Here is a 13,710-nt window from a genome sequence, read left to right on the forward strand (position 1 = left end):
ACAGTACCAGGATTAGGAGTTTCAGTATTCACTCTGGTCACAGTACCAGGATTAGAAGTTTCAGTATTCACTCTGATCACAGTACCAGGATTAGGAGTTTCAGTATTCACTCTGGTCACAGTAATCAGGATTAGGAGTTTCAGTATTCACTCTGATCACAGTACCAGGATTAGGAGTTTCAGTATTCACTCTGATCACAGCACCATGATTAGGAGTTTCAGTATTCACTCTGATCACAGTATCAGAATTAGGAGTTTCAGTATTCACTCTGATCACAGTATCACGATTAGGATTTTCAGTATTCACTCTGGTCACAGTAATCAGGATTAGGAGTTTCAGTATTCACTCTGATCACAGTATCTGGATTAGGAGTTTCAGTATTCAGTCTGATCACAGTATCAGGATTAGGAGTTTCAGTATTCACTCTGATCACAGTATCAGGATTAGGAGTTTCAGTATTCACTCTGGTCACAGTATCTGGATTAGGAGTTTCAGTATTCACTCTGATCACACTATCAGGATTAGGAGTTTCAGTATTCACTCTGATCACAGTATCAGGATTAGGAGTTTCAGTATTCACTCTGATCACAGTATCAAGATTAGGAGTTTCAGTATTCACTCTGGTCACAGTACCAGGATTAGGAGTTTCAGTATTCACTCTGCTCACAGTACCAGGATTAGGAGTTTCAGTATTCATTCTGGTCACAGTACCAGGATTAGGAGTTTCAGTATTCACTCTGATCACAGTACCAGGATTAGGATGTTCAGTATTCATTCTGGTCACAGTACCAGGATTAGGAGTTTCAGTATTCACTCTGATCACAGTGTCAGGATTAGGAGTTTCAGTATTCACTCTGATCACAGAACCAGGATTATGAGTTTCATTATTCACTCTGATCACAGTATCAGGATTAGGAGTTTCAGTATTCACTCTGATCACAGTGCCAGGATTAGGAATTTCAGTATTCACTCTGATCACAGTATCTGGATTAGGAGTTTCAGTATTCACTCTGATCACAGTACCAGGATTAGGAATTTCAGTTTTCACTCTGATCACAGTACCAGGATTAGGAGTTTCAGTATTCTCTCTGATCACAGTATCATGATTAGGAGTTTCAGTATTCACTCTGATCACAGTACCAGGATTAGGAGTTTCAGTATTCCCTCTGATCACAGTACCAGGATTAGGAGTTTCAGTATTCACTCTGATCACAGTACCAGGATTAGGAGTTTCAGTATTCACTCTGATCACAGTGTCAGGATTAGGAAATTCAGTATTCACTCTGGTCACAGTATCTGTATTAGGAGTTTCAGTATTCACTCTGCTCACACAATTCGGATTAGGAATTTCAGTATTCACTCTGATCACAGTATCAGGATCGGAGTTTCAGTATTCACACTGATCACAGTGTCAGGGTTGAAAAGTTTCAGAATTCAATCTGCTCACAGTTCCAGGATTAGGAGTTTCAGTATTCACTCTGATCACAGTACCAGGATTAGGAGTTTCAGTATTCACTCTGGTCACAGTACCAGGATTAGGAGTTTCAGTATTCACTCTGATCACAGTACCAGGATTAGGAGTTTCAGTATTCACTCTGATCACAGTATCAGGATTAGGAGTTTCAGTATTCACTCTGATCACAGTACCAGGATTAGAAGTTTCAGTATTCACTCTGATCACAGTATCAGGATTAGGAGTTTCAGTATTCACTCTGATCACAGTGCCAGGATTTGGAGTTTCAGTATTCATTCTGATCACAGTATCAGGATTAGGAGTTTCAGTATTCACTCTGCTCACAGTACCAGGATTAGGAGTTTCAATATTCACTCTGATCACAGTATCAGGATTAGGAGTTTCAGTATTCACTCTGATCACAGTATCAGGATTAGGAGTTTCAGTATTCACTCTGATCACAGTACCAGGATTAGGAGTTTCAGTATTCACTCTGATCACAGTACCAGGATTAGGAGTTTCAGTATTCACTCTGATCACAGTACCAGGATTAGGAGTTTCAGTAATCACTCTGGTCACAGTATCTGGATTAGGAGTTTCAGTATTCACTCTGATCACAGTATCAGGGTTAGGAGTTTCAGTATTCACTCTGATCACAGTGTCAGGATTAGGAGTTTCAGTATTCACTCTGGTCACAGTATCTGGATTAGGAGTTTCAGTATTCACTCTGATCACAGTATCTGGATTAGGAGTATCAGTACTCACTCTGATCACAGTGTCAGGATTAGGAGTTTCAGTATTCACTCTGATCACAGTATCTGGATTAGGAGTTTCAGTATTCAATCTGATCACAGTACAAGGATTAGGAGTTTCAGTATTCACTCTGATCACTGTACCAGGATTAGGAATTTCAGTATTCACTCTGATCACAGTATCAGGATTAGGTTTTCAGTATTCACTCTGGTCACAGTATCTGGATTAGGAGTTTCAGTATTCACTCTGATCACAGTAACATGATTAGGAGTTTCAGTATTCACTCTGATCACAGTACCAGGATTAGGAGTTTCAGTATTCACTCTGATCACAGTACCAGGATTATGAGTTTCAGTATTCACTCTGATCACAGTGTCAGGATTAGGAGATTCAGTATTCACTCTGCTCACAGTATCTGGATTAGGAGTTTCAGTATTCACTCTGCTCACAGAATTCGGATTAGGAATTTCAGTATTCACTCTGATCACAGTATCAGGATCGGAGATTCAGTATTCACTCTGATCACAGTGTCAGGGTTGAAAAGTTTCAGAATTCAATCTGCTCACAGTACCAGGATTAGGAGTTTCAGTATTCACTCTGATCACAGTACCAGGATTAGGAGTTCCAGTATTCACTCTGATCACAGTATCTGGATTAGGAGTTTCAGTATTCACTCTGATCACAGTATCAGGGTTAGGAGTTTCACTATTCACTCTGATCACAGTACCAGGATTAGGAGTTTCAGTATTCACTCTGATCACAGTACCAGGATTAGGAGTTTCAGTATTCACTCTGGTCACAGTGCCAGGATTTGGAGTTTCAGTATTCACTCTGATCACAGTACCAGGATTAGGAATTTCAGTATTCACTCTGATCACAGTATCAGGATCGGAGTTTCAGTATTCACTCTGGTCACAGTGCCAGGATTTGGAGTTTCAGTATTCACTCTGATCACTGTACCAGGATTAGGAATTTCAGTATTCACTCTGATCACAGTATCAGGATTAGGTTTTCAGTATTCACTCTGGTCACAGTATCTGGATTAGGAGTTTCAGTATTCACTCTGATCACAGTACCAGGATTAGGAGTTTCAGTATTCACTCTGATCACAGTAACATGATTAGGAGTTTCAGTATTCACTCTGATCACAGTACCAGGATTAGGAGTTTCAGTATTCACTCTGATCACAGTACCAGGATTAGGAGTTTCAGTATTCACTCTGATCACAGTACCAGGATTATGAGTTTCAGTATTCACTCTGATCACAGTGTCAGGATTAGGAGATTCAGTATTCACTCTGCTCACAGTATCTGGATTAGGAGTTTCAGTATTCACTCTGCTCACAGAATTCGGATTAGGAATTTCAGTATTCACTCTGATCACAGTATCAGGATCGGAGATTCAGTATTCACTCTGATCACAGTGTCAGGGTTGAAAAGTTTCAGAATTCAATCTGCTCACAGTACCAGGATTAGGAGTTTCAGTATTCACTCTGATCACAGTACCAGGATTAGGAGTTCCAGTATTCACTCTGATCACAGTATCTGGATTAGGAGTTTCAGTATTCACTCTGATCACAGTATCAGGGTTAGGAGTTTCACTATTCACTCTGATCACAGTACCAGGATTAGGAGTTTCAGTATTCACTCTGATCACAGTACCAGGATTAGGAGTTTCAGTATTCACTCTGGTCACAGTGCCAGGATTTGGAGTTTCAGTATTCACTCTGATCACAGTACCAGGATTAGGAATTTCAGTATTCACTCTGATCACAGTATCAGGATCGGAGTTTCAGTATTCACACTGATCACAGTGTCAGGGTTGAAAAGTTTCAGAATTCAATCTGCTCACAGTTCCAGGATTAGGAGTTTCAGTATTCACTCTGATCACAGTACCAGGATTAGGAGTTTCAGTATTCACTCTGGTCACAGTACCAGGATTAGGAGTTTCAGTATTCACTCTGATCACAGTACCAGGATTAGGAGTTTCAGTATTCACTCTGATCACAGTATCAGGATTAGGAGTTTCAGTATTCACTCTGATCACAGTACCAGGATTAGGAGTTTCAGTATTCACTCTGATCACAGTATCAGGATTAGGAGTTTCAGTATTCACTCTGATCACAGTGCCAGGATTTGGAGTTTCAGTATTCACTCTGATCACAGTATCAGGATTAGGAGTTTCAGTATTCACTCTGCTCACAGTACCAGGATTAGGAGTTTCAGCATTCACTCTGATCACAGTATCAGGATTAGGAGTTTCAGTATTCACTCTGATCACAGTATCAGGATTAGGAGTTTCAGTATTCACTCTGATCACAGTACCAGGATTAGGAGTTTCAGTATTCACTCTGATCACAGTACCAGGATTAGCAGTTTCAGTATTCACTCTGATCACAGTACCAGGATTAGGAGTTTCAGTAATCACTCTGGTCACAGTATCTGGATTAGGAGTTTCAGTATTCACTCTGATCACAGTATCAGGGTTAGGAGTTTCAGTATTCACTCTGATCACAGTACCAGGATTAGGAGTTTCAGTATTCACTCTGGTCACAGTATCTGGATTAGGAGTTTCAGTATTCACTCTGATCACAGTATCTGGATTAGGAGTATCAGTATTCACTCTGATCACACTGTCAGGATTAGGAGTTTCAGTATTCACTCTGATCACAGTATCTGGATAAGGAGTTTCAGTATTCAATCTGATCACAGTCCAAGGATTAGGAGTTTCAGTATTCACTCTGATCACTGTACCAGGATTAGGAATTTCAGTATTCACTCTGATCACAGTATCAGGATTAGGTTTTCAGTATTCACTCTGGTCACAGTATCTGGATTAGGAGTTTCAGTATTCACTCTGATCACAGTACCAGGATTAGGAGTTTCAGTATTCACTCTGATCACAGTAACATGATTAGGAGTTTCAGTATTCACTCTGATCACAGTACCAGGATTAGGAGTTTCAGTATTCACTCTGATCACAGTACCAGGATTAGGAGTTTCAGTATTCACTCTGATCACAGTACCAGGATTATGAGTTTCAGTATTCACTCTGATCACAGTGTCAGGATTAGGAGATTCAGTATTCACTCTGCTCACAGTATCTGGATTAGGAGTTTCAGTATTCACTCTGCTCACAGAATTCGGATTAGGAATTTCAGTATTCACTCTGATCACAGTATCAGGATCGGAGATTCAGTATTCACTCTGATCACAGTGTCAGGGTTGAAAAGTTTCAGAATTCAATCTGCTCACAGTACCTGGATTAGGAGTTTCAGTATTCACTCTGATCACAGTACCAGGATTAGGAGTTCCAGTATTCACTCTGGTCACAGTATCTGGATTAGGAGTTTCAGTATTCACTCTGATCACAGTATCAGGGTTAGGAGTTTCACTATTCACTCTGATCACAGTACCAGGATTAGGAGTTTCAGTATTCACTCTGATCACAGTACCAGGATTAGGAGTTTCAGTATTCACTCTGGTCACAGTACCAGGATTAGGAGTTTCAGTATTCACTCTGATCACAGTACCAGGATTAGGAGTTTCAGTATTCACTCTGATCACAGTACCAGGATTAGGAGTTTCAGTATTCACTCTGATCACTTTCCCAGGATTAGGAGTTTCAGCATTCACTCTGATCACAGTATCAGGATTAGGAGTTTCAGTATTCACTCTGATCAGAGTACAAGGATTAGGAGTTTCAGTGTTCACTCTGATCACAGTATCAGGATTAGGAGTTTCAGTCTTCACTCTGATCACAGTAATCAGGATTAGGAGTTTCAGTATTCACTCTGGTCACAGTACCAGGATTAGGAGTTTCAGTATTCACTCTGATCACAGTATCAGGATTAGGAGTTTCAGTATTCACTCTGATCACAGTACCAGGATTAGGAGTTTCAGTATTCACTCTGATCAAAGTGTCAGGATTAGGTGTTTCAGTATTCACTCTGATCACAGTACCAGGATTAGGATTTTCAGTATTCACTCTGATCACAGTACCAGGATTAGGAGTTTCAGTATTCACTCTGATCACAGTACCAGGATTTGGAGTTTCAGTGTTCACTCTGGTCACAGTGTCTGGATTAGGAGTTTCAGTATTCACTCTGATCACAGTATCAAGGTTAGGAGTTTCAGTATTCACTCTGATCACAGTACCAGGATTAGGAGTTTCAGTATTCACTCTGATCACAGGACCAGGATTAGGAGTTTCAGTATTCACTCTGATCACAGTATCTGGATTAGGAGTTTCAGTATTCACTCTGATCACAGTATCAGGATTAGGAGTTTCAGTATTCACCCTGATCACAGTGTCAGGGTTGAAAAGTTGCAGAATTCAATCTGCTCACAGTACCAGGATTAGGAGTTTCAGTATTCACTCTGATCACAGTAACAGAATTAGGAGTTTCAGTATTCACTCTGGTCACAGTATCTGGATTAGGAGTTTCAGTAATCACTCTGATCACAGTATCAGGATTAGGAGTTTCAGTATTCACTCTGGTCACAGTAATCAGGATTAGGAGTTTCAGTATTCATTCTGATCACAGTACCAGGATTAGGAGTTTCAGTGTTCACTCTGATCACATTATCAGGATTAGGAGTTTCAGTATTCACTCTGATCACAGTATCATGATTAGGAGTTTCAATATTCCCTCTGATCACAGTATCAGAGTTAGAACTGTCAGTATTCACTCTGATCACAGTACCAGGATTAGAAGTTTCAGTATTCATTCTGATCGCAGTACCAGGATTAGGAGTTTCAGCATTCATTCTGGTCACAGTACCAGGATTAGAAGTTTCAGTATTCACTCTGATCGCAGTATCACGATTAGGATTTTCAGAATTCACTCTGGTCACAGTAATCAGGATTAGGAGTTTCAGTATTCACTCTGATCACAGTATCTGGATTAGGAGTTTCAGTATTCAGTCTGATCACAGTATCAGGATTAGGAGTTTCAGTATTCACTCTGATCACAGTATCAGGATTAGGAGTTTCAGTATTCACTCTGGTCACAGTATCTGGATTAGGAGTTTCAGTATTCACTCTGATCACAGTATCAGGATTAGGAGTTTCAGTATTCACTCTGATCACAGTATCAGGATTAGGAGTTTCAGTATTCACTCTGATCACAGTATCAAGATTAGGAGTTTCAGTATTCACTCTGGTCACAGTACCAGGATTAGGAGTTTCAGAATTCACTCTGCTCACAGTACCAGGATTAGGAGTTTCAGTATTCATTCTGGTCACAGTACCAGGATTAGGAGTTTCAGTATTCACTCTGATCACAGTACCAGGATTAGGAGTTTCAGTATTCACTCTGATCACAGTGTCAGGATTAGGAGTTTCAGTATTCACTCTGATCACAGTACCAGGATTATGAGTTTCATTATTCACTCTGATCACAGTATCAGGATTAGGAGTTTCAGTATTCACTCTGATCACAGTGCCAGGATTAGGAATTTCAGTATTCACTCTGATCACAGTATCTGGATTAGGAGTTTCAGTATTCACTCAGATCACAGTACCAGGATTAGGAATTTCAGTTTTCACTCTGATCACAGTACCAGGATTAGGAGTTTCAGTATTCTCTCTGATCACAGTATCATGATTAGGAGTTTCAGTATTCACTCTGATCACAGTAACAGGATTAGGAGTTTCAGTATTCCCTCTGATCACAGTACCAGGATTAGGAGTTTCAGTATTCACTCTGATCACAGTACCAGGATTAGGAGTTTCAGTATTCGCTCTGATCACAGTGTCAGGATTAGGAGTTTCAGTATTCACTCTGGTCACAGTATCTGTATTAGGAGTTTCAGTATTCACTCTGCTCACACAATTCGGATTAGGAATTTCAGTATTCACTCTGATCACAGTATCAGGATCGGAGTTTCAGTATTCACACTGATCACAGTGTCAGGGTTGAAAAGTTTCAGAATTCAATCTGCTCACAGTTCCAGGATTAGGAGTTTCAGTATTCACTCTGATCACAGTACCAGGATTAGGAGTTTCAGTATTCACTCTGGTCACAGTACCAGGATTAGGAGTTTCAGTATTCACTCTGATCACAGTACCAGGATTAGGAGTTTCAGTATTCACTCTGATCACAGTATCAGGATTAGGAGTTTCAGTATTCACTCTGATCACAGTACCAGGATTAGGAGTTTCAGTATTCACTCTGATCACAGTATCAGGATTAGGAGTTTCAGTATTCACTCTGATCACAGTGCCAGGATTTGGAGTTTCAGTATTCACTCTGATCACAGGATCAGGATTAGGAGTTTCAGTATTCACTCTGCTCACAGTACCAGGATTAGGAGTTTCAGTATTCACTCTGATCACAGTATCAGGATTAGGAGTTTCAGTATTCACTCTGATCACAGTATCAGGATTAGGAGTTTCAGTATTCACTCTGATCACAGTACCAGGATTAGGAGTTTCAGTATTCACTCTGATCACAGTACCAGGATTAGGAGTTTCAGTATTCACTCTGATCACAGTACCAGGATTAGGAGTTTCAGTAATCACTCTGGTCACAGTATCTGGATTAGGAGTTTCAGTATTCACTCTGATCACAGTATCAGGGTTAGGAGTTTCAGTATTCACTCTGATCACAGTGTTAGGATTAGGAGTTTCAGTATTCACTCTGGTCACAGTATCTGGATTAGGAGTTTCAGTATTCACTCTGATCACAGTATCTGGATTAGGAGTATCAGTATTCACTCTGATCACAGTGTCAGGATTAGGAGTTTCAGTATTCACTCTGATCACAGTATCTGGATTAGGAGTTTCAGTATTCAATCTGATCACAGTACAAGGATTAGGAGTTTCAGTATTCACTCTGATCACTGTACCAGGATTAGGAATTTCAGTATTCACTCTGATCACAGTATCAGGATTAGGTTTTCAGTATTCACTCAGGTCACAGTATCTGGATTAGGAGTTTCAGTATTCACTCTGATCACAGTACCAGGATTAGGAGTTTCAGTATTCACTCTGATCACAGTAACATGATTAGGAGTTTCAGTATTCACTCTGATCACAGTACCAGGATTAGGAGTTTCAGTATTCACTCTGATCACAGTACCAGGATTAGGAGTTTCAGTATTCACTCTGATCACAGTACCAGGATTATGAGTTTCAGTATTCACTCTGATCACAGTGTCAGGATTAGGAGATTCTGTATTCACTCTGCTCACAGTATCTGGATTAGGAGTTTCAGTATTCACTCTGCTCACAGAATTCGGATTAGGAATTTCAGTATTCACTCTGATCACAGTATCAGGATCGGAGATTCAGTATTCACTCTGATCACAGTGTCAGGGTTGAAAAGTTTCAGAATTCAATCTGCTCACAGTACCAGTATTAGGAGTTTCAGTATTCACTCTGATCACAGTACCAGGATTAGGAGTTCCAGTATTCACTCTGGTCACAGTATCTGGATTAGGAGTTTCAGTATTCACTCTGATCACAGTATCAGGGTTAGGAGTTTCACTATTCACTCTGATCACAGTACCAGGATTAGGAGTTTCAGTATTCACTCTGGTCACAGTGCCAGGATTTGGAGTTTCAGTATTCACTCTGATCACAGTACCAGGATTAGGAATTTCAGTATTCACTCTGATCACAGTATCAGGATCGGAGTTTCAGTATTCACACTGATCACAGTGTCAGGGTTGAAAAGTTTCAGAATTCAATCTGCTCACAGTTCCAGGATTAGGAGTTTCAGTATTCACTCTGATCACAGTACCAGGATTAGGAGTTTCAGTATTCACTCTGGTCACAGTACCAGGATTAGGAGTTTCAGTATTCACTCTGATCACAGTACTAGGATTAGGAGTTTCAGTATTCACTCTGATCACAGTATCAGGATTAGGAGTTTCAGTATTCACTCTGATCACAGTACCAGGATTAGGAGTTTCAGTATTCACTCTGATCACAGTATCAGGATTAGGAGTTTCAGTATTCACTCTGATCACAGTGCCAGGATTTGGAGTTTCAGTATTCACTCTGATCACAGTATCAGGATTAGGAGTTTCAGTATTCACTCTGCTCACAGTACCAGGATTAGGAGTTTCAGTATTCACTCTGATCACAGTATCAGGATTAGGAGTTTCAGTATTCACTCTGATCACAGTATCAGGATTAGGAGTTTCAGTATTCACTCTGATCACAGTACCAGGATTAGGAGTTTCAGTATTCACTCTGATCACAGTACCAGGATTAGGAGTTTCAGTATTCACTCTGATCACAGTACCAGGATTAGGAGTTTCAGTAATCACTCTGGTCACAGTATCTGGATTAGGAGTTTCAGTATTCACTCTGATCACAGTATCAGGGTTAGGAGTTTCAGTATTCACTCTGATCACAGTACCAGGATTAGGAGTTTCAGTATTCACTCTGGTCACAGTATCTGGATTAGGAGTTTCAGTATTCACTCTGATCACAGTATCTGGATTAGGAGTATCAGTATTCACTCTGATCACAGTGTCAGGATTAGGAGTTTCAGTATTCACTCTGATCACAGTATCTGGATTAGGAGTTTCAGTATTCAATCTGATCACAGTCCAAGGATTAGGAGTTTCAGTATTCACTCTGATCACTGTACCAGGATTAGGAATTTCAGTATTCACTCTGATCACAGTATCAGGATTAGGTTTTCAGTATTCACTCTGGTCACAGTATCTGGATTAGGAGTTTCAGTATTCACTCTGATCACAGTACCAGGATTAGGAGTTTCAGTATTCACTCTGATCACGGTAACATGATTAGGAGTTTCAGTATTCACTCTGATCACAGTACCAGGATTAGGAGTTTCAGTATTCACTCTGATCACAGTACCAGGATTAGGAGTTTCAGTATTCACTCTGATCACAGTACCAGGATTATGAGTTTCAGTATTCACTCTGATCACAGTGTCAGGATTAGGAGATTCAGTATTCACTCTGCTCACATTATCTGGATTAGGAGTTTCAGTATTCACTCTGCTCACAGAATTCGGATTAGGAATTTCAGTATTCACTCTGATCACAGTATCAGGATCGGCGATTCAGTATTCACTCTGATCACAGTGTCAGGGTTGAAAAGTTTCAGAATTCAATCTGCTCACAGTACCAGGATTAGGAGTTTCAGTATTCACTCTGATCACAGTACCAGGATTAGGAGTTCCAGTATTCACTCTGGTCACAGTATCTGGATTAGGAGTTTCAGTATTCACTCTGATCACAGTATCAGGGTTAGGAGTTTCACTATTCACTCTGATCACAGTACCAGGATTAGGAGTTTCAGTATTCACTCTGATCACAGTACCAGGATTAGGAGTTTCAGTATTCACTCTGGTCACAGTACCAGGATTAGGAGTTTCAGTATTCACTCTGATCACAGTACCAGGATTAGGAGTTTCAGTATTCACTCTGGTCACAGTACCAGGATTAGGAGTTTCAGTATTCACTCTGATCACTTTACCAGGATTAGGAGTTTCAGCATTCACTCTGATCACAGTATCAGGATTAGGAGTTTCAGTATTCACTCTGATCAGAGTACCAGGATTAGGAGTTTCAGTGTTCACTCTGATCACAGTATCAGGATTAGGAGTTTCAGTATTCACTCTGATCACAGTATTCAGGATTAGGAGTTTCAGTATTCACTCTGGTCACAGTACCAGGATTAGGAGTTTCAGTATTCACTCTGATCACAGTATCAGGATTAGGAGTTTCAGTATTCACTCTGATCACAGTACCAGGATTAGGAGTTTCAGTATTCACTCTGATCAAAGTGTCAGGATTAGGTGTTTCAGTATTCACTCTGATCACAGTACCAGGATGAGGATTTTCAGTATTCACTCTGATCACAGTACCAGGATTAGGAGTTTCAGTATTCACTCTGATCACAGTACCAGGATTTGGAGTTTCAGTGTTCACTCTGGTCACAGTGTCTGGATTAGGAGTTTCAGTATTCACTCTGATCACAGTATCAAGGTTAGGAGTTTCAGTATTCACTCTGATCACAGTACCAGGATTAGGAGTTTCAGTATTCACTCTGATCACAGGACCAGGATTAGGAGTTTCAGTATTCACTCTGATCACAGTATCTGGATTAGGAGTTGCAGTATTCACTCTGATCACAGTATCAGGATTAGGAGTTTCAGTATTCACCCTGATCACAGTGTCAGGGTTGAAAAGTTGCAGAATTCAATCTGCTCACAGTACCCGGATTAGGAGTTTCAGTATTCACTCTGATCACAGTAACAGAATTAGGAGTTTCAGTATTCACTCTGGTCACAGTATCTGGATTAGGAGTTTCAGTAATCACTCTGATCACAGTATCAGGATTAGGAGTTTCAGTATTCACTCTGGTCACAGTAATCAGGATTAGGAGTTTCAGTATTCATTCTGATCACAGTACCAGGATTAGGAGTTTCAGTGTTCACTCTGATCACATTATCAGGATTAGGAGTTTCAGTTTTCACTCTGATCACAGTATCATGATTAGGAGTTTCAATATTCCCTCTGATCACAGTATCAGAGTTAGAACTGTCAGTATTCACTCTGATCACAGTACCAGGATTAGAAGTTTCAGTATTCATTCTGGTCGCAGTACCAGGATTAGGAGTTTCAGCATTCATTCTGGTCACAGTACCAGGATTAGGAGTTTCAGTATTCACTCTGATCACAGTACCAGGACTAGGAGTTTCAGTATTCACTCTGATCACAGTATCAGGATTAGGAGTTTCAGTATTCACTCGTGTCACAGTACCAGGATTAGGAGTTTCAGTATTCACTCTGATCACAATACCAGGATTAGGAGTTTCAGTATTCACTCTGGTCACAGTTTCTGGATTAGGAGTTTCTGTATTCACTCTGGTCACAGTATCTGGATTAGGAGTTTCAGTATTCTCTCTGGTCACAGAATTAGGTTTAGAAGTTTCAGTGTTCTCTCTGGTCACAGTGTCAGGATTAGGAGATTCAGTATTCACTCTGCTCACAGTATCTGGATTAGGAGTTTCAGTATTCACTCTGCTCAAAGAATTCGGATTAGGAATTTCAGTATTCACTCTGATCACAGTATCAGGATCGGAGTTTCAGTATTCACTCTGATCACAGTGTCAGGGTTGAAAAGTTTCAGAATTCAATCTGCTCACAGTACCAGGATTAGGAGTTTCAGTATTCACTCTGATCACAGTACCAGGATTGGGAGTTTCAGTATTCACTCTGGTCACAGTACCAGGATTAGGAGTTTCAGTATTCACTCTGATCACAGTACCAGGATTAGGAGTTTCAGTATTCACTCTGGTCACAGTACCAGGATTAGGAGTTTCAGTATTCACTCTGATCACTTTACCAGGATTAGGAGTTTCAGCATTCACTCTGATCACAGTATCAGGATTAGGAGTTTCAGTATTCACTCTGATCAGAGTACCAGGATTAGGAGTTTCAGTGTTCACTCTGATCACAGTATCAGGATTAGGAGTTTCAGTATTCACTCTGATCACAGTAATCAGGATTAGG

This window comes from Chiloscyllium plagiosum, unplaced genomic scaffold (assembly GCF_037043375.1).
Source record: "Chiloscyllium plagiosum isolate Xiang-an unplaced genomic scaffold, Cpla_swu_hap1 HiC_scaffold_36, whole genome shotgun sequence".
NCBI lineage: Eukaryota > Metazoa > Chordata > Chondrichthyes > Orectolobiformes > Hemiscylliidae > Chiloscyllium > Chiloscyllium plagiosum.